Below are 23,065 nucleotides of genomic sequence, written 5' to 3'. Positions count from 1 at the left end.
GCTTTCTTACTGTCTCTTGGATCACTTGCCCTAGGTGGAATCTTGTCATAAACAGCCCTGGGGGGAGGCCCATGTGGTGACAAATGTAAGCTTCTTGCCAACAGTTTGGAAGCAGGGGCTCCAGCTCCAGTCAAATATTCACAGACTGCAGCTCTGGCCACCAGCTTAACTGCAACCTCCCAAGAGATGTGGGACCAGAACTATCCAGCTAAGCAGCTCTCAGATTCCTGACCCTCAGAAATTGTGTGAGATAACAAATGTTTATCACAGTATATAAGCTGCTACGTTTTCAGGTAATTTGCTACTTAGCAACAGATAACTGGTGCAGAGTCCAAGACTAAATCACCTACTTCTCCTTGCCCCTTCAGAAGCATTATTCAGTCATCTCTTTCATCCTATATTTCAAGCTTTGCTATTCTGTCCTCTTCCCTATATGAGATTGCTCAAGTCTCCTTTTTATCAAAAAATCAAACAAAAGCACTCCTTGGGAATTCCCTGGTGGTCCAGGGGTTAGGACACCACGCTCTCACTGCCATGGCCCCAGGTTCAATCCCTGGTCAAGGAACTAAGGCCCCACAAGCCGTGCAGCATGACCGAAAGAAAAACAAGTCTCCTTTATCCCTATGCCCTCTCTTGTTGCCCGCCTACTTCTCTCCTCTTCATATCAAAATTCCCAAAAAGATGACTGGCTAGCCACAATTTCTAACTGCCGCTCACCCCTCCACCCTCAATAGTCTGCCATTCACGTGCACAGCTTCACTAAAGTTTCTCACAGAGGCTTTTAATGTGCTCCATGTTGCCAAGGGCAGTGGCTACGGTAAGGAGTTTGGATTTTATTCTAAGGGCAGAGAGAAGCAGACAAGAGGTAGCCAACTGCAGTAGTTAGAAACACACACTTCAGACTGCCTGGGAAGCAGAAGTAGCAGTTAGAGAGAGGGCTATGCTAACAGCCAGGAGGGAAACGATGATGACGTACTCCAAGGTTGTGGCAGAGGAGCTGGAAAGAAAGACTATGTTTTTGGAGATTGAAACAATAGAACTTGCTGATGGATTGCTTATGGGAGGAAAGGGAAAGGAAGAAACTGAAAATGACTTCCAAGTTTGGGGCTGGAGCAACTGGTGATGGCTGATGATTTTATTAAGATGTTAAGACTGGTGGAGAATAAGTTGGGGGAGGAAGGATAAAATGAAAAGTTTGGGCATTATGTTTGCAATGCTTAGCGGACATCCAGATGGAGATACGATGAAATAAAATGGAATGTGTGGAATAGTACACTGACCACTAATAACTCCTGTCCATTTTTAAAATATGACAAGTGAATTCAGAAACATCTATCAGAAACTGCTCATTATTTGTATATTTCAGCAACTGTAAAGAAACTACTTTCCATAGTTCAGAAGTTCTTGAAATCTTCATTTGGTTCATATTTCTTGAAATTAAGGCTCAACTAGGGTTTAATATTACATGAGCAATCAAACACAGCGGCAGAGTTCAAAATTGGTGACTTTCAGAAGCAAAATCTACAGGGATTTTAGGCTTCTGATTAAAATATATTGACAGCACATAATTTAGGGTTAAGTTTATCTCACGTTCTGGTCCCACAACTTGAGCCCCAGAGGAGAAACAAGACCTTGCATATTAAGCATCCATCAGGGAGTCTGAATACCAAGATCTAATTTGAGTAAGTCTTTTATTGGATCACTATATCCTAACACTCATGCAAACAATTTAAACTCTCTCTTTCAGAGCTAGAAAAGAAAGCACTGTAAAAATAGAAGGAATAAAGTAAGTTAAGGTAATAAAGATGCTAGAAGGAACAACAGTAATAAGAACTACTTAAAGAGCAAAAATAAATTATTCTGATCAGAAATTCACTTAAAAATCAAAAATTATACTGTTACTAGATGGGCACCTAGCTAATAATGAGACATCTATCTATCAACTGAACTAGCCTCAGCAGAGCCTAACATGACAAAGGTACCCAAATACCCTGTATTTGTACATTGATTGACTTTTGCACTTTGCTATATATCATTTCACACTACATGACTCTCCAATTCAAGTCATTTGGTCATTCAGGCACAGAACAAGGCATTGATTGAAAAGAAAGACCCAGCCCTTGCTCACAAAGAGTTTGCATTCAATGCATCAAGTGCTATCTGTGATAGGATAACTTAGCAAGACTAAAGGAGCTCCTACCTCATCTCACAGTATGGAATATGAGGGAAAAGGAAAGTTGTATGCTCATGTCTTCCAATAAGATGATTGAGCTGAGTATTGATAGTGAGCTAACAGTTAGGCTTTCAAGAACTGGAAGAAGAATGTCTCTGGCTGAAGAAACACCACATATGGAAGGGATGGCACCAAGAGCTAGCCAGTCACTGATAGAAGGGTTGCATACAATTTAGCTTAATTGAAGCATAAGATGGCCTGGAGGAATTAGGTGAAAAAGAAAAAGAGGAGGAGAGGGAAAATCATCAATGTCTTTGTATGGCAATTCAGGGAATTCATTCTGAGTATAAAAGTCACAGGATACAACCAGAGGTGTTTAGTAAAAGAGGTGACATAAGTGAACTTCCATTTTGGATACATTACTTTGGCCACTTTTGGGAAGGTGGATTCAAGAGCTTGAGACTCTAAATGCAGAGAGTCTTTTCCTGTGATTATCATAAAATCCACTCTGGGACCCAATAGCTACTTTATGTGTAAATGCACTAAATGCTCCAATCAAAAGACATAGAGTGGTTGAATGAAAAACAAACAAACAAACAAAAACAAAGACCCATACATATACTGCCTACCAGAGGCTCACTTCAGATCTAAAGACACACAGACTGAAAGTGTAAGACAGGTAAAGGTATTCCATGCAAATGGAAACAAACAAAAAAATTGGGAAAGCAATACTTAGATAAAATAGACTTTAAAAAAATGATACTAACAAGAGACAAATAAGGACATTACATAATGATCAAGGGATCAATCCAAGAAGATAGAACAATTATAAATATATATGCACCTAAATAGGAGCATCAAAATACATAAAGCAAATATTAACAACATAAGGAAGTTATAGTAACATAATAATACTAGGGGACTTTAACACTCATTTACACTAATGAACAGATCATCAAGACAGAAAATCAATAAAGAAACACTGGCCTTAAATGAAACATTAGACCAGAGGGGCCTAATAGATAAATATACAACATTCCATCCAAAAGCAGCAGAATACATTCTTTTCAAATGCACATGGAACATTCTCCAGGATGGATCACATACTAGGCCACAAAACAAGTCTCAATACATTTAAGAGAATGGAAATCATATCAAGCACTTTTTCCAACCACAGCAGTATAAAACTAGAAATCAACTACAAGAAGAAAACTGCAAAAAACACAAACACATGGAGGCTAAACAATATGCTACTAAAAAAAACAATAGGTCACTGGAGAAATCAGAAGAAATCAAAAAAATACCTGGAGACAAATGAAAATGAAAACAAACACAATAACTCAAAATCTATGGGACACAACAACAGCAGCTATAAGAAGGAACTTTATAACAATATAAGCCTACCTCAGAAAACAAGAAAAATCTCATATAAACAACCTAATCTTACACCTAAAGAACTAGAAAAAGAAAAGCAAATAAAATCCAAAGTTAGTAGAGGGAAAGAAATAAATATCAGAGCAGAAATAAATGAAATACAGACTAAAAAGAATAGAAAAGATCAGTGAAACTAAGAGCAAATAAAATCTTGCCATTTGCAAAAGCATGGATGGACCTAGAAGATATTACGCTAAGTGAAAGAAGTCAGGCCAAGAAAGACAAATACTGTTTATTTCACTTATATGTGGTATCTAAAAACAAAATAGACAGACAAACATAACAAAACAGAAACAGATTCATAGATACAGAGAACAAACTGGTAGATGCCAAAGGGGAAGGGGTAGGGGAAAGTGTGAAATGGGTAAGGAAGATTAAGAAGTACGAACTTTGAGTTATAAAAGAAATAAATCACATAAATGTATAACCTAGGGAATGTTGTCAGTAATACTGTAATAACTTTGTATGATTACAGATGGCAACTAGACTTCTCATGGTGATTATTTTGTAATGTATAAAAATATTGAACCACTATGTTGTACACCTGAAACTACTATAAAGTTCTAAGTCAGTTATACTTCAATAAAAAAGAAAAGAAAAAATATAAAAAGAAAGTCTACAGTTAGAAATTTCTTTTTGGCACTGCAGTAGTTGAAAGTTATAAAAAAAAGGTGTTAGGAGTAATCTGAAGAAAAGACTTATGAAATAATAATTAGACTGAGAATCTGCAAAAATAGATGCCAGGAAAAATAGGAAATAATAGTGTAAAAGCAGTCATGGAAAATAACTCAACCTAAAGTGCTATTGCCATCTAAATTAGGAAACAGGAGTTCATGAAAAATGAAAACATTTTCAGAATATCAGAGGCTGAGAGCATTTACACTCATAGGGCCTCTCTGAGAGGGCCTAAAGAACATACTTTGGCAAAAAGGAAATTAAACCCAGAAGGAAGGAAAAAAGAGTATGAAGCAATAGTAAGGAAAAATATTTTATAAAGATGTGGCTAATACAAGTAAGCACTGACTTTTTTATAATAATAATTGACTAATTTGGGCAGATTATAAAAAACAAGGTTAAACTAACATAACAGACAAAATTTAAATGGAATAAGGTTATTGGGGGAGGCTGAGGAATGGAGTTAAAACTTTCTAAACCCCTCCCCCAAAATTGTTCCAGAGGAAAATAGAGACACTGATTAACATTAAATATTATAAAGTTCCGGGTAAATATCAATTTTAAGGAAAACCCGTGTGAAAATAGAATATATAACTTCCAAAACAGCAAATAAAGAAACCTGGATCATACTGCAGAAGGCACAAAAGAGCAGGGAGGAGTAAGCAAGGTAAAAATATATGGTATAAATAAGTGCAAATATAGCATTATACTGCTATATATAATATATATATATTATATAAATATAGCATTAATAAAAGCTAATGTAAGTGGATTAAATTTATCTACTAAAAGGTAATAAACAAGATAAATTTAAAACAGAAACAAAGCCAGCCATAAACTTCTAATAAGAGACATTTTTAAAGTAAAATTAAGAGAAAAGGGAAAATTACATACCAGGCAAATACTAACAGCCAAAAGAAATATGGGGTAGAATGTTAATATTAACAAGGAAAAAAACCATTAATAAGGATAAGAAGGGACACTATAATATAAAAGGGGAAAATTATGAACTAATAAATACCTAATATCATAGCTTTTTAATATACTGCTTATAGAAAGTAATAGATTAAGCAGAAAGGTTAAAGAAATACAGGAAATTGAAACAACACAGTAAACTACTTGAACTAATAGATCTGTAGAGAATCTTTCATCCACAGATGTCAAATATGTATTCTTTTCAGGGATACATGATACATTTACATAAATTGACCAGGTGATAAAAATAAAAAGAAGTGTTAACAAAGTCTAAAGAACTGATGACAGAAAAAAAAAAAAAAAAACTGATCTGAACACATGCTATTAAAATAGGAATAAATACTTAATGGGGTGTTCACTGATGCATCTTTACGATGCCATAAAAACTGCAAACAAATGTCCAAAATAGAAGAATGAATAAATAAAAACTGTGGTATATAATATAGAATACTACAGAAAAGCTAAAATAAATTAATTAGAACTATATGTCAATATGATAGATCTCCAAAATACAATAATGAGTAACAAAAGCAAGAAGATGAATGTTATGTATGGCAAATTTATGCTTATTTACGTAAATATTGAAAACACATGAAAAAACTTTACAGTTGGATGTATATGCCTTAAAAGTATCAAAACATAAATTGAAAGGATACTTGCCAAAATAATGATAATGGTGGCCTCGGGATGAAGGGAGATGCTGGGGACTGCAAAGAGGCTTTATACATATGTTCTATTTCTAGGGAGGCAGTAATGGATCATGATTAAGAATGCAGGCTCAGGGGCTGCCGGGGCTCAAATCTTGATCATGCTACTCTCTGTGTCCCAGTGTCCTCACCTGTAAATTTTAGTTAATAATATTTCCTACCTAATAGGGCCGTTTGGGTTTAGATAAGCTAATGTATGTAAAACACTTAGTACAGTGCTTGATACACTGTAGTCACTCAAGAAATAAATGTTAACTTATTTTTTAGTTGAGAATTTATAAAGGTATTAAATGGAAGCTAAGAAACTGGAGAGAGCATGTAAAAACAACTCTTTGGAGAAGTTTGGCTATAAAAAGCAAAGAAATATAGTTTGCAGCTCAAGCAGTGTGTGTGGTCCAGGAGGGTTTATTTAAAATGGGAGATAGCTGAGTGTGTTTGTAAACTAATGAAAACGAATCAAATGAAAGGGAAAAACTGATGGTATAGGAAACAGAGGGACTAGCCTAAAGGACTGTCTTTGATAAGAAAAAGGCTTTGATAAGGGATAAGGGCTCACAGCACCTGTGGAAAAAATAAGTCCTTGAGGAAAGGAGAAACAAACTTCTATTATCTCAGAAAAGAAGGAGAAAATGATACAGACAAGGAAGTATGGGAGGAAAGGCTGATGAAAGTCCCTTTTGTTGATTTTTGTTTTCTCAGTGAATTTGAGAGACATTCATCAGTGGAAGTCCAAGAAGTTAGAATATGTGAGTTCATGTGGCACATGAAAGATTGCGCTTACTAGAGAGAAGCAGCAAGAGAGCACACAGGGTTGAACTGGCATTGAGGGTGGTGACCGTGCAGTGACACTTTTTCCAAACTGCCTGTCATGTAGCAACACTTGACTGTGTGGGCATACACATGGAGATGGTAGAAGGCTGGACCTTCCAGGAGTGTGGATCTGCCAGGAGCTAATATGATGACTCCATTATATTAAAAAATTATATGATTAAAATTATCATGGATTCAAAGTGGATGAGGAGGAGGGGAACAAAGCCAAAAGAGGGCTGAGGGAGAGAGAGAAAGCTCTCAGGGTCTTCTAAGAATTATTTCCCTACGTGATTGAGAAGGTAAACAGGAAAGATAAGACATTGCTCAGAGAATGGGATGCATGAATTTACTGTAAAATTTTGATTTTAAAATTGGAGCAGTGGAGAGAATGCATAGCTGAGTTGGAGTGGAGGGAACATTAGGGGATGAGATGGCCAAGACACTGAGAGGCCAGAGTATTGGTTAAGTCATCTACAGGACATTGACAGTGCACAAAACTGAGGAGTAGATAAAAAAACACTGTGATCAGGCTTGTATTTTAGAAACATCCCAACTCTTACGAGGACAATGGATCTGAAGAGACTGGAGAAAGGGAGTCCATTGCCGAAACGCTGTGAGATCATGGTGGTTCAGACTAAGATGGTGGGAAAGATGGAAAGAAATGGATGTTTTCAAGAGATGTTGAGACGGCAGAAGAGCTTTGTGTTTTGTAGTGGGGAGTGGGAGTGAGGAAGGAGTCAAGACACCAAGATCAGGTAACTGAGGGAGATGACTAACACCATTCTCTGAAAAAGGGGAAAGAGCAGGAAGCACTGCTCTGGGGACCACCTAAACTGGTGATAAACCACCTAATCAGTACGGATATAAATATATCACAGCAATGGCAAAAATTAATACCTAGAGATCAAAATTCCAGCTAAGGTTTATAATTCAAACGTTGATAATACATTTCAGTGGTTTGATACAGTTTCTATATAACAGCAACACACAAGAAGGCTTTTAAGTCTAGAAGAAAAATTAAATTATTAATAAATTTGGTCTGGACAAAACTGCTTTGCCTGAAGATTAAAGGACTCCCAAACATCATAAAGATTAAATATTAAAATAAGTTATTTCAATTTCTTGATAGATGGGTCAATAGCTGGTTTTTAAAATTGCATTTTAAAAATCAGTTAAGAAGCATAACATCAGTGAAACCTGATTGGACTAATATTTTGCAACTCTTACTAAATAAATTAATGTGCTCCACAATAGACAACTTAAATATTTTAAAAATGAATATATAACTTTGTGGCATGTTATGCTTTCTCAGTGACAAGCCGATGCTCATTGTGAGCACAGGTTTTAGAAAGAGCTATTTTTCTAAAAAGTTACTTTCATACATCTTCCATTTGCTGAATCTTAATCTTCTGAATATCAATGGAAAAGTCAACCTGCCTAGTAAGAATTTCTGATTCATTCAAATAATAACCGAATATCCATGTTAATTACTGTGATTTAATTATGGCATCTTCCCCCTTTCCAGAATACTTATGAATTATTCTTTGTGTAATCCCAAAGGTACATTATTAATGCAAATCAAAGGATAGTTTAGTTATAAATATTAATGACCCAGGCAAAGTAACTTTGGGCATGGAATTTCATAACACAGTCAATCTTTGTCTTTAATTCCTCATATTGCTTGATTATAGATGTTTCAATTATGCATGAATATTGTTTTATTCTCTGATGGAAGGTTAGAAATTATAGTATTATAATAATCAAATTTTTAAAAATACAATATAATGTAATCTGTGGCAGTTCTTGAAATTTCCATTTGGTTGTAAAATATGTTCTCCTGTAATAATTAAGTACATAATGAATTTAAGGGCTAAAGAACAGTTGCTTTATAACACTTACAAGAAGTAACTTACATTACTGGGAGGAAGTTTTTAACATAAATGTAATTAGAATCCGCTGAACCCCTTTTCTATTAGTCTTTTAAAGACAGGTTTCTCTGATACAAATTTTTCAATAGTTATTAAAGAAATTCAGGGCTTTCCTTCTCCACTTGTAATATACGTGTTTAAGGGTATATGAAATTCTTAAGGCACTTTATTTTCAGGTTTACATGACTAACTATCAGGGTGACTATAAGCATTGTAGCTTCAATAATTTATAACTAATTATCAATTATTATTTTATGCAGCTTAACTCTAAACATGAAAGTACACTCTAGGGAAGTCTGCAAATAAATATTCCATTTACCATTTGGAGTGCTAAAATTTAATAAAGATGTCAAGGACTTGAAGAGCTCTATGAAGGCTAGAAATAACTAATATTTAGTAAATATTTCAGGTAAAGAAGATTGCCAGATTCTGAATTAATTTCTCCCCAAATAATTTGAAAGTGGTTAATAACAATAATAAGTATTTGAAATTGTACTAAAATTGTTGACCATCTGTGTCATTCTTACCATGACAGAGCATGAGAAATGGGTAAAAGCCAACTATAATAAGCAGCATTCATTGAGGGCCTGCAATGTGCTAGGCACTATGCTAAGCATGTTATTATGCTGTGTCTTAATCAGTCCTTGTAACTAACCTATGAAGTGGGTACTATTATTGCATCCATTTAAGAGAATAGGAGCCTGAGCCTTTGTATGAGCAGTTTGCCCATGGTCTCCAGAGCTGGTCTCCAGAAGGCCATGGCTGCCTGACCCCAAAGCCTGTTGGCCTTCAACACTCCCCTTTCTCCTCTCCACGTAGAATAGTGTGATGGTTCAGAGTACAGACCGCATGCTCTCCCATTTTTGTAGCCATTTTTAAAAACATGATATGCCTCATGGTTGTTAAGAAATTTAGAGAATTGGTTAAATATGACTACATAGGGTTCCTTCCAAGTCTGATCCAATCAGCATCAAGAAACTTGATTCTAACATCATGAATGCTCTTGACTTTAGAAGTCAACAGTGGGACTTCCCTGGTGGTCCAGTGATTAAGACTCCGCACTTCCAATGCAGGGGGTGCGGGTTCCATCCCTGGCTGGGGAACTAAGATCCCACATGCTGCAGACTGACAATCAATAGGATGCAATGAAGAAAGTGTAGCCACTTTTTCTCATGTGCCTTTATTCTACTTTGAGTCCCTGATGTTCAGAGCCTCTAACTGTCCAGTCACACTTTTCCACAGCTCGATACAGGGACACTGATTCCTGAGACCCAGGGAGAGCAGGCCCTCTTTTACAGAAATTTTCCACTATTCTTAAGAAGAACTAGGGATTCCTCTGGTTTCATGGCTGCAACTTTTTCTTTCTGTCCTTGTAGAATGTTTATTAAATTTTGGAGTCAAAAAGCTGGAACAACCTACCGAGTTTTTCTGATTAACAACTCCAGGTTGTTAATTAACAACTCAGGTTTCTGCAGGTAAAAATATCCTCCTCAGCATCTCTGCTTAGTGTGTCCCAGCCTATCAGCTTAGAGAGAGGACCATCTGAACATACAGCAGTTCTAATTATTAGCTTCTTCATTTTGAGCCATCATCTGCTTCCCTTTTATATCAAATCTCTGCACCCAAGCAAATCTCTCTTTCACGATCAACGTTTCAACTTTTGAAGACAGCATCCAGATCACCTTTTAGCCTCAAATGCTCCAACTAATCCCCAATTCCTTCAAACGTTTCTCATTTGGCATGGTTAGCCAGACCCTCTACCAATTCCATCAACCTATTCTGTCAGTGACCTTCTTAAAATGTGTTCCACCCTAAGAACAGCACAGAATGCCACAGAAATCATCTAATGAGTGTCAAGTACAATGGAGACAATACTTCCTTATAGTCAGGACATCGTGCTTTCATGGATGCAACCTAAGATTGTATTCAGTTTGGAGCAGAATAATCACACAGGTCAGGCACTGAGCTCGCAAAGTGCTGACCATGAATTCTTGTTATCACATTTACAGTTACTTCATAATGTATGTTGTGTGCATTATCAATAACCTAAGCACCTTCCAGCTCTACAGCCAAAGCTTTACTCAGAACTTACTTTCCCATTATACTGCCCTATAAATAACTAGACTCTTGCCCCTGTATTAAAAAGCTAACATATATTGAGCTCTTACCATGTGTAGGAGCTGTGCTAACCACTTTCATGCCGGATCTCCTAGTGTTTCCCCACAGAATAGGGACTTTCTCATCATATCCATTTTTCAGACAAGGAAAGTAAGGCTCAGAGAGATTGAGTTTTCCAAGGTCACAGGGCTAGTAAATGGCAAAGCTAAGATTTAAACCCAGTTTGTCAAAGCGCCAGAGGCTCCGTTAATCTTCTTCTTTCTGGGACTTCCCTAGTGGCACAGTGGTTAAGAATCCATCTGCCAATGCAGGGGACACAGGTTCGAGCCCTGTCCAGGAAGATCCCACATGCTGCGGAGCAGCTAACCCGTGTGCCACAACTACTGAGCCTGTGCTCTACAGACCGTGAGCCACAACTACTGAGCCCACGTGCCACAACTACTGAAGCCCATGAACCTAGAGCCCGTGCTCCACAACAAAGAGCAGCCCCCACTCGCTGCAACTAGAGAAAGCTTGCGTGCAGCAACGAAGACCCAAAGCAGCCAAAATTTAATTAATTAATTAATTAATTTTTAAAATCTTGTTCTGGGCTTTCCTGGTGGCGCAGTGGTTAGGAGTCTGCCTGCCAATGCAGGGGACATGGGTTCGAGCCCTGGTCTGGGAAGATCCCACATGCCGCGAAGCAACTAAGCCCATGAGCCACAACTGCTGAGCCTGCGCGTCTGGAGCCTGTGCTCCACAACGGGAGAGGCCGTGACAGTGAAAGGCCCGCCCGCGCACCGCGATGAAGAGTGGCCCCCGCTCGTCACAACTGGAGAAAGCCCTCGTACAGAAACGAAGACCCAACACAGCCAAAACTAAATAAATAAATTTATTTTTTTTTTAAATCTTGTTCTTTCTATGTCACAACCATGCTGCCCTCAAACATATTCTGTTTTGTGGTTGCAGTTGCTTGTTTTCTTCCTGCCCATTAAGTTACAGTGTAGAGCTCTCTGGGTCCATTTGGAGATCTGCCAAGCTTTTCTCTGATCCTCCAGGAATTATATGGAAATAGTAGGAAGCCAAATTGGGATAGCCTGAGCTACCACTATAGAATGAACACCTCAGACTGTTTATTTCACAGTTAATTCATGCAAAATTAAATACAATAAATTATAAACAGTATAGAGAGAGATGCTAGTATAATTAATACTTAATTTCTCAGACCACAAAAACTCTGATCCAGCTGCCTGGTACAAACTGCCTCCATGATGAAATGTTCTGGATTTCTCCTCTTTTCTTTTTGCTTGGGTTTTGCTAAGCCTCTTCTGCTCTTATCATTTGCCAGCCTGCTCTGGGACATTTCCCACCTTAGTATCTGAGCCTTGGTCACTATCTGTACAAAATTGGTGGTATTTACATCTGCAATTGTAAATACAGGTATTTATCAACAATATTGCTAAGGAGGCTTTCCTTCCTTCCCATATGCTCTGCAAGACAGACCTGACACTAATTACTACTCCTTGCTGGGGACTTGTATCTCTTCAGTTTCTGAGACTGTGGCTCTGCTGCCTGGGGCTCCTGTTCAATTACCTTTGTGTTCCATCCCATCCCTTGACAAGGAGGGAGATTATGTTAAATTCTCTATTTGGTAAAAAGAAAATCTTAAAACCCAGATGCCAGCTAAGACAGATTTCCTTTTTTTTTTTTTTTAGGCAGAAAGTCAAGGCCGTGAGACTTCCTATGGTTTAAAACTCAACAACTTTGCTGATGGCAGCAGATCAGAGTTTTGAGAGTTTAACCATTTATGCCCAGTGCTCGTGTGAGCTACTTACACCACATCAGCTTATATAATATGCAATGATAAGAGTATGTTCTCATTCTCTCCCTATACACTTCCTTTCTTCTGACAAACTATTGATATATAGACTAAGAACTAAAAGCCATAGGAAATATGACATAAAATCGATAGCACATTACACTGTGTGGTGGACAATTATGTCTTTGGGCAGATGAGCATGAATTCCTCCCCTCTTTTAATAATAGCACTGTGGTGTCCTTTTAAGGAATTACCTTTCCTCCATTGGGCTCAGTGGGATAAGATCATTCAGTAAGGAACGTAGCTGGCACTAACCATAGGGGAAAAGGGGTAGATGGTTATGACCATGGTGATGCAATCAGATGCCCCTCCCAAGAATTCGATCCCTGAGCCCCCATTAATTCTAGCAGCAGCACTCTGATGAGCCCATGGATTCGTGGAGCCCCCCTCAGTCCTTTTCCTTCTCTGAACCTAATTTTCCAGTCTTGCTGCTCCTGCATATCCTTCCAACAAATTCTCTTTTTACTCAGAGTCAGTTTCTGTTGCTTGCATCCAAATAACCTTGACAGGTACACATCTCTATAGTGCCACATCTTATGGACGCTGCCTGTGTCTTAAATAGCATCATGCATACTAGATCATGTCTTCATCTGGGGAAAGTGAAAAGTAAACTAAATATTTCCATCAGCTTTAGCATTTTGCCCAAATGAAGCTAATTGTCATGTGAAATTTACTAACAGCTCTCACAGGACTTTTCTTAAGTGTCGCACTATTTTCTGTCTTGTGTCAATTTATGCAGTCTGCCCACCACTTAGTGGTCCTCTTGGGAAGGGACACCTCCTTTCTTTGTTTTACTTTTTTTTTTTTTTTTTTTAGCGGTACACGGGCCTCTCCCGCCGCGGAGCACAGGCTCCGGACGCGCAGGCTCAGCGGCCATGGTTCACGGGCTCAGCCGCTCCGCGGCATGTGGGATCTTCCCGGACCGGGGCACGAACCCGTGTCCCCTGAATTAGCAGACGGACTCTCAACCACTGCGCCACCAGGGAAGCCCTGTTTTACCTTCTTATGAGAACCACTTATATTTGAATTCTGAGCTTGTTGTTTATTTGTCCTTCATTCTAGAGAGGAAAGGGGTGGCATGAGGAAAAGAAAAACCAGTTTATGGCATATCCCATTGTAAGTAACAGCAGAAGTTAAAAAATTCTTAGTCAAACACCAAGAGATGAGGAGTGGAAGGTAAGAAGACCTTATTACCTCTTGTTGGTTTAATTCACTTCAAACAGTCTAAAACTATTATGTATCTCCAGGCAGGTTGAATTTTTTTTCTATCTGGATAACCAGCACTTAGTTATGAAATCCAAACAAACCTTTAAAAACATCCTCCTAGTCGTCTTCCTACCGCCATCTACCTCTGAGTCTGTAGACTTCACCCTAAGTTCACCCTACGTGAAACAAGATTTTGTGCTAGATGTCAGAGCCAGAGGCCAGGAAGTCCCTGAGATTAGTGGAAGTGAGAATTTAGCCAGCACTGTACCCCATATTTTGTGTGTGTCAGAATGTTTATATTCATTCGGTACTGTTTCCTTCCTGTCAGGGAAGTGTCAAAGCCAAGAATTCAGTGTACTAATTCAGTGTGATCTGTTTTTCATCTTTTTCCTCACACCTGAAACATCTCCTGTCAGTTTATATCTCTACTGCCACATATGGGAAACTCTTGCCATTTATAGAATGCAAAAAAGCTATAACCATGGTCTTATAAAATAAGCCTCATTTTTACCCACTTGAATATTTTTCTGCCTCACTCATGTAACTTTGGCAGAAATATAGCATAAGAATATTGCAATATAATAAGTCAATTAACACTACTTGGGGCCAATAAAAGATGTAATGTAATGTTATGCTTCTTTCACCTCTAACACATTAGGTGTGAGCTGTAGAATATGAACTATGGTTGCCTTTATCTTTATACTACCAAAGAAACCCATAAAGAATGACAGCATCTGAAAAAGAGTTAGCGTTTCTAAACCTACCTGTCATTCCAAATGGCAGTTGAAACAGAGAAGCAGACTAGAATGGAAGCCGGCAGACAGAAGAAAGGAATTGGGGAGAAAATCTGATGTCCCTCATTTCTTAAAAAGAATGGTTTTAATATCGTATGGTCTCATGTTCATTGCAAAGGAAATTAGAACAATATGCCTTCACACACCGAAAGGGAAGAAGAAGGGAAAGGGGGAAAGCAGGGGTGGGAGTGACCGGAAAGGAAATCTGGAAAGATATATCACAGACATTCCCTGAAACAAAGGATAAAAACACAGGCTTCTGAGCCACGATGATTTCTCAGCAGCTTGTGCTCTTTTGCCACATGAACTGCTGTGATTTGTGTGGGTATTTACTTAGGCCTTATTTTTGAGCAGTCTTGGCCTATGATATTTTCCATTTTGAGGACCTGGAATAAAGTCTGAGTTTGGAACCCATCAAGAGACACAGCACATTGTGTATCCTTTCCCACTGTATCATTAAAAATTACAGAGACCAGCAGCTGCTCATTCTTTTCTCCAAGACAGCAAGTATTACAGCTAAAATCTGCAAATGAAAAAATATATATATATATGTGTATACATATATATATATATATATATATATATATATATATATGCACCAGATTCTTATGGCAAAAGGGACAATATTTAGTGGGAATTTGAGCTCTGTGGATCAAAATCCCTCACCTTCTTGTTTTTTTAAAGAAAACAAAAATTGTTACTTATGGAATAGCTGGATACATTTTGGTGAACATATTATGGTGGTTCTCGGAAAAATAAGCATCTTTCATCTCTGCTCATTCCTTTCTAATGAGATCCTCCCCATCTATATTCATACTATGGTGATCTAATATCTTCTTTTCGTTCTCCTTCCCAGTGTGCACATTTATTTTAGAAGCTATAGTTTAGCTATTGTGGCAAGACTAATTCAATATTCTGTATCAAAATGTGTACTCTACTAAACAGAATCGATATGTTCATATTTTACAGCCTGGCTTCCTTTAACTCTTTAGTAGCTAAACATATTATTAAAAGGCAATTTTAATAATTCTTTGCATTTTACACCCCCTTCTTTTATCAGTTGTCACTTTATTCAACACTCTAATTACTCCATAAAATTGCAGTTATTTCTAGATGCATTTTTTGCACCTAATAAAATATAAAATGTGCAATCCAATATCTCAAGTTTAGAGATACGTAAAAACACATTAGCAAGACCATGTAGCCCAGTAGGAAAAGGTACAGACTTTGGAGTTGAACAGAATGGACATCACAAGCTCTACTAAAACTATATGACGTTACTAAACTTCTCTAAGCCTTTGTTTGCTAGTAATTAAACTAGGCAGGATAATGCTTATATTTTAAGGTATTGTAGAGTGTAACTAAGTGGAGTACCTGCTTCGTACAGTGTCTAGCAGAGTAGTTTTTCAATAAATATTTATTGAATGAGCAAATGTCATACCCAGTTATAAACCCAAGAGAAAGACTGCACATTTCCACAAAATATTTCCACAAGAATGTACTTAGCACCTTTATTCAGAATAGCCAAACACTGGAATCAACCTAAATGTCCATCCACAGGAGAATATATAAACTATTTGGATTTCAAAGCATTAGAGTAATAGTCTGTGTATGATAAGCAGGCAATTAACTGAACATTTAAATTGATGTACATCACACACAGTACCGAACTCCTTCACTTTAGTCTGCATGCTTCCCATGTATGAATGTCCAGTTAGATTGAAACGGAGCAGGACTCTATAGTCCTTCCCCACCCATGTCCTCTGCCTGCCTTTTGTCCGTAGAAAAACTTTGGTCAAAGAATAAATTTAATCAGAGAAGTGAGAAAATGTAGAAGCAAAGGAAAAGAGTCAAACAGGACAAAATAATAATAATTTAGTCATTAAGCAAAGGTTCCTTGAGGAAGAACTTTTAGTTCCTCCTCAAGGGCTATAGATGATATTCTGAGCCATATCCTTTGAGCTGTCTTATAGATACTGAAATCCCCACCAGGTGGAAGAAGTTAACTACATGATGACCAGACTGTAGCCATGACATAAGCCGCCACACTTCTGAGAACTGGGTTCAAAGAAATGGGAACGAATTGACCCTGGAACTAAAGACTAACTGTACTCAACACAGTCAAGATGATGCTGATCAGACCACCACACGACCAATTTCAAGACGACTGTCAGAAATGACTGTGCTGTTTCTGCACGTAGCCCCCTCCTGCCTGTAGCCTACACACCCCTGAAACTCCCCTTTAAAACTCTTGCCCACTGATTGCCAGTGGGGGGTCGGCCTTTGGACACGAGTCCACCCTCTCCCCCTGGTTGCCAGCCTTGGATATAAAGCAAATTTCCTTTCCACAAACCTTGCCTCTTGATATTGGCTTTCAATTGGTGAGCAGCTGGACCCCACTTTCAGTAACAAGATCCCAGAATTATGGGCTTGATGAAGCCTTAGCAACATTCGCTCCAAATCCCTCATCAACAAGAAGTGACATGCCCAGAGTTACACAGGTATCAGCAGAATCAAGGCAAGTACCCAGGCGTCCTGACTCCTAATTCAGTGCTCTTTCTACTGCATTTGTCTCTCTACTGCTCCATGAGGCAATACAACACGTTGTAAAGAGCTCTAGAACCATCCATGGTTCCACCACTGAACAGCTGTGTGATCTGTGCGGCCTCAATCTCTCTTAGCCTGTGTACCTCCCTCTGTGTTGTAGAGATGTAACCGAACCCTGTCAGAGATTTGCTGTAAGGGTAAATAAAGTAAAGCAAGAGTCAGTGGCACAGTAATTAATAATGAAAATCAAGTGTGCTTTATCCTTTAAAATAATATTCCACCTGCTATAAAGTAAGATGGGAGCCGAGTCACAGCCAGTTCATGAAAGCCTGTCATCATATATCCAGACCAGAAAATTCCGTAACGTTCTACTTGAAAGTTGAATGTATTGATATTTAAATATCAGTTATCATTGGCCCTTTCCAAGAAAATATTACAGCTTCTTTGAAAAGCAAATGTCTTTGAATAAGTTTATAAACATTATATTTTATATTCTGACTGAAGGAGTTGATTTCTTTTACAAAGGAATATATTTGCATCTTAAAAGGCATACTAGATTGCCTAGAGATATGTGGAATTTATACTTTTATCAAGTTATTGAGCTTAAATGTTTCGAAAAGTGAAGGCTGTTTGGTTGAGAGAGATATGTGAAATTAGTAGGGGATGGGAAAACACTTTGAAAAAGCCACCCAAATAAAAATTATATGTACATAACTGTCATCTAAAACCACAAATGGAAGTTGGCAGCAATGCCTCCCCCCACAAAATGCAAACAGTTTTTCATAAAGTCAGAGACTCTACAGATGGTCCCATTTCTTTAGGAACTCCGGAGTTGTCTTTTGTTTTTTAACTAAACAAAACCTAAAGCTGATTGGTACACAGGCCATTCTCTGATGCTGAAACTTCAGAAATGGCATTGCTTTATTGTATGACCCTTTTGGAGCCTATAACGGGAGGTGGGAGGCAGTGGTCAAAATCCCTGCACGTCTAAAGGGCATCACCAGACGTGTGGTCCTATGAATGGACCACATCAGTCCATTAAAAACCAAGTGCTTTTCCTTGTCAGAGTATAATTTGATGGTGGTGAAGGCTTTATACGTCCGCTGTTATTTCTGAAAAGAAATAGGAAATATACTATTTAGATTCTAAGGCAACTAAACTAGGGGCATTTTGTGGCAGATGGGATTTTTATGAGCTGTTTGTCACCATATACCAGTCTTGTTAAGAAGCAATCGTTTTCTGCTTCATTACACTTAGATAGCTCTGTTTAGGGTTCCACTCAGCTGTGAAATGATTTTAAAACTTCTGTGAGGAGTAGAGATGGGTTTTTTATATAATAAAAGATTGTTGACAAAAACGTACTAAAGCACAAAAAAGTGGTCAAACGCACTGTTTTTTGTGTCATGGAAATACAGATATGCTGAATCTCCTACTCATGCTTAATCTGTTCATTTATGCCAACACAGAAAACTATGCAATACTTTTATTTTCTTCGCCTAAGAAAGGTAAGAGTTCCTTTTATGTTTTTACATAGTCTTCATGGCATATATCAAATAAATAGAAAGGGAAGAGTATTTGAGGAGTTGTTTCAGATTAAAATATGTAAAAAGAAAAAAAATTAGTAAATACAAGAAATCCATTTTTAATGGCTTTACTTTCCTTAAAACTAATCTACTTTTAGATTTCTTTTCATATTTGGCCATGTTTTTAAACTATCAGCATTGGGACCAGGAAATAATTAAGCTTGTTATTTCAAAGATTATAAATGTGTCCTGTCACCTTTCCCGGTTCTAATCCCCATTCAGTGTAATTCAGGGGAATCAGGAGGGCTTAGGTTCAAACTCTGGCCCAGCCACTTACTTATGTGACCTTAGGTACATTACTTAACCTTTCTGAGTCTCATTTGTCTTATCAGTAAAAAGATGATTGGCAACGCAAAGCTTGCAGTATCAGTTATTTTTATTGCCCCAATAATGCTGTAGAAGAAATAACCATAAAACCTCAGTGGCAGACAATGGTAAACATTTATTCAGCTCATAAGTCTGTGGGGTTCAGCTGATTTAGGCTGAGCTCAGTCAGGCTTAGCTGTGCACACTTGTGTGTCTGCAGTGTGGCTGGCCTGCTCTTGCCTGTGGTTTGGCTCTGCTAGGCCTTGGCTTGTTGTTGGCTGATCTAGAATGGCCTCAGCTTATACAGTTAGGGCAATCTTGCTCTGCTTCATGGTCTTCCATCCTCCAGCCAGCTAACTTGGCTGAATGTGCTAAGAGAGAACAAACACAGTCACACAAGATTTTTTTAGTCCTTGCTTGCATCGCATTTGCTTACCTCAAATGGCCAAAGCAAGTCATACAGCACAGTACAGAATCAGGTGGGAGGGTTTTCCACAGTGGTATGGCAAAAAGTGAAGAATTAACACCATTAACACCATTAACACCAATCTGCACACTTGCTGATGTCTGTAAAGACTAAGGCATCTTATGAATGTTTATGAAGCCACAAGCATAGTACTTGATACCCAGCAGGCACTCAGTAAATGTTAGTTCCCTTCCTGCCTAAATGTTCCCAGTCTCTTTAACCCTCATCTCAATTAATCGCCTCAGATTTTTGTCTGTTCAAAAGACCAAATGAAAATGTAAAAGTTACTATATAAAGAACTTGCAGTTTTCTCTCCTTCTCAAACCAGGGTACTCAGGCTCAGGGAGACAAGAAACCATGTGACACATCTTTATTAAATATTTTATGCAAAGATTGAGGAAACAAAATATGATTTTCATGCAGAAATACATAACAGACATTGTATTGACTGTTTGGGGCTCTGCTGGAAGCAGGTGGCATGTAACATGGTCTCTCTGCTCTGCTCTTTGGAGTGGGGATACTTTGGAGGAAAAGTTTGACAATCCAGAAAGATGAACCTCTAAGTTTAAGCCCATTCTGCGGGGCCAATGTTCCTTGTAAACCTGCTGCTTCTGAAATTTTTCCCTAAAATCCAAGGCTTAACCCAGTGAAAGGGGCTCCAAAACAAAGTCAAATAGTAAGAGAGGAAAAGCACACAATATTTATCTTGCAAGCAAATAAAGTTTGGCTAAGCCAGGGGAAAGATTCTGGGGAGAGCCTATTTAGAGGAAAGCAGGAATGCTTTTTTTCTTTTTCTTCTTTTCAGAAAGGAGCAAGCTCACCAAAGGAGAGACGATGGATTCTCTAGTCCTGGGCGCTGCTGTGGGAGCTTCCACAGTCCCCAAAAAGCTGCAGAAAACATTCCCTACCCGTCCCATCTCACACACACCACTCAGGCTAGTCCTTGGCGGGACCAGACCCTTCTACCCTGGGACTGAAATGCTATGGCTTCAAATGCTTTGATGTATGGACCACAGAGGCAGAGGGGAGGGGTAACCAAGAATTTTGGAGATGGGATACAGCCTAAAGCAGCCCCTCCCCATTCACCAACCTCCCAATCCCCTTTAAGACCTTCTCCTATCATCAACATAATTGTAAATTCTGAATTTTACTTCATAATATCCCCTGAGAGTTTCAATTAAGTAAATATTTTTTCTTTACAGTCTTCGATGCACTGGGAAAAAGCACCAAATAACTTTGCCTATGCTTTGCCTGGATGCCAGAATAAGCAGTCAACTCTAAAGTAAGACTAAAAGAGTAAAATAGACCTGGGGGAAAGCATGAAGAAGGGATTAAAAGGTAAAAGCATCAACTGACTAATTAGAAAACTGGAAAACAACAAAATTTATAGTATTTACATCGAAAAGCTACTCATTGAAAAGACAAGTAAAATAGAAAAATCTACACAACCAAGAAGGAAATCCAGCTTGCTACCTATACTAATGAATCCAGTTCATCAAGCATTAAATGTCAAAGTTCAATAGACATTTGAGGAAGATTGGGAGCACAAAAGAGAAACGACTACTACCTATTTATTAGTAGGAGGAGTATAATCAGTATCCTCAGAGATATTAGTATTCTCAACAGATTATGAAGAAAAATGAACAATCAGGAACAAGAAAGGGTTCTTGGAGATGAAAAACATGATTGCCAAAATTTTAAAATTCAATATATATGGCATATATATTGATTTTGTTAGTAGTATACATGTTTGCATACAGAGAAGTCTGAAGCTTAAAACACATACTGTTGACAGAAATGCGCCTCTGCGAACTGGAATAGGATTTGTGGCCTGAGCAGGGAATAAACTTTCACTACTTAATGCAGTGCTTAAGAACACACTCTACAGCAAACTGTCATGGTCCACACCCCAAACCCCCACTTAACTAGCTGTGTAACTCTGAGCAAGCTACTTAATACACACACATAGACACACACACACACACACACACACACAATGGAGTATTGTTCAGCCATAAGAAAGAAGGAGACGCTGCCATCTGCAACAACCTGGATGGAACTTGAGGGCAATATGCTGTGGAATAAGTCATACAGAGAAAGACAAATACCTATTATTTCACTTATATACAGAATCTTAAAAAAATCCAAATTCATAGAAACAGAGACCAGAAGTTGGGGGTTGGGGGGAAATGGGGAGATGTTGGTCAGAAGATACAAACTTCCACTTATGAGATGAATAAGTTCTGGGGATCTAATATACAGCATGGTGATTACAGTTAATAATACTGTATTATATACTTGAAAGTTGCTAAGAGAATAGATCTTAAATGTTCTCACCACACACACACACACACACACACACAAACACACAATGGTAATTATGTGGCTTGATAGAGGTGTTAGCTAACACTATGGTGATAATCATTTTGCTGTATATAAGTGTATCAAATCAACACATTGTACACCTTAGACTTATGCAACATTGTATGTCAATTATATCTCAAAAAAACCTGGGGGAAATAAGTGTAGCTCTCAACACATTAATTTATACAGTCCCATTATGCGTCCCTAATTTTTAAAAAAATTTCTTCCACTCTATCTCCTTTCAGCACATCTTTACCAGAGAGTGGACAAAGGAAAAAGATCATCTGTCTTTATTCCTTTTTAGGAGTAAATATTTCCTTCTTGTATGTTATAAAGAAAGAGAGAAATCTAGCTGACAAGATCCTAACTCCCAGCTTTTGGCTGTCATAACCACAAAAATCATGCCTCTAAGAAACTGAATATTTCTGAAACTTGGCTTAAACTGATGGCCAAATGGGACAGAAAGAGCATCTGTAGATGCTCTTCATTCAGATCATTATTACACAGAAGCAAGTTCGTACCAAGTTCATATGTGCTACTAGAGAGATTCTCCTCACTCTATGCAAAGTTCTGATGGTTCTGGGTAGTTGCAATTATGTAAATCTAGCACATTTGAAATACACTAGGGGAGTTTGAATTTTAAATAATCTTATGGTGAACCTTTTTGTAAAGCAAATTTTTAACTCTTAATTTTCTCATTTTGTAAAACCAGACTTTGATATGCGACATGTTTAAAGTGGGCTAAATCTATAATTCTGCTCCATAAGTGTATAATCTTCTGAGACTGCAAGCATCAACATTCATGATTCCATGAGATATGCATCCTCATGCCTTGGATTAAGCAAATGCTGTTTTACATGCCTAATTAAGGGCAGAGATGGTGGCCTGCTGTTTCCCTTCTTCAATCCCACTCCACCTGGGGACTCTCTAATGCTTGAGGAAATTATATAAACATTCCTGTTTTTGTGTCTCACGTACCCAAATCCCATAACGGAATTAGCCTCACTCTGCTCAGAACCCTGTATCTTCTTGCTTCTTTTAAACTGGTTCCCTTATTGCTCTTAGGTTTGTATTTTTGATTATTAAAGAAAAACAAGCCCCTTATCAAAACCAAAACTCCT

The 23,065-nt window shown here is 38.0% G+C and overlaps 1 pseudogene; it reads left to right on the top strand.

Moving 5' to 3' along the window:
- The first annotated feature begins 967 nt into the window (after nucleotides 1-967).
- Nucleotides 968-23,065, top strand: part of LOC131767249 (thymidylate synthase pseudogene) — a 130,397-nt pseudogene continuing 108,299 nt past the window's right edge.

The sequence above is a fragment of the Kogia breviceps genome, chromosome 12 (genome assembly GCF_026419965.1).
Source record: "Kogia breviceps isolate mKogBre1 chromosome 12, mKogBre1 haplotype 1, whole genome shotgun sequence".
NCBI classification, from domain to species: domain Eukaryota; kingdom Metazoa; phylum Chordata; class Mammalia; order Artiodactyla; family Physeteridae; genus Kogia; species Kogia breviceps.
This window is presented reverse-complemented; position numbering and strand designations above follow the sequence as displayed.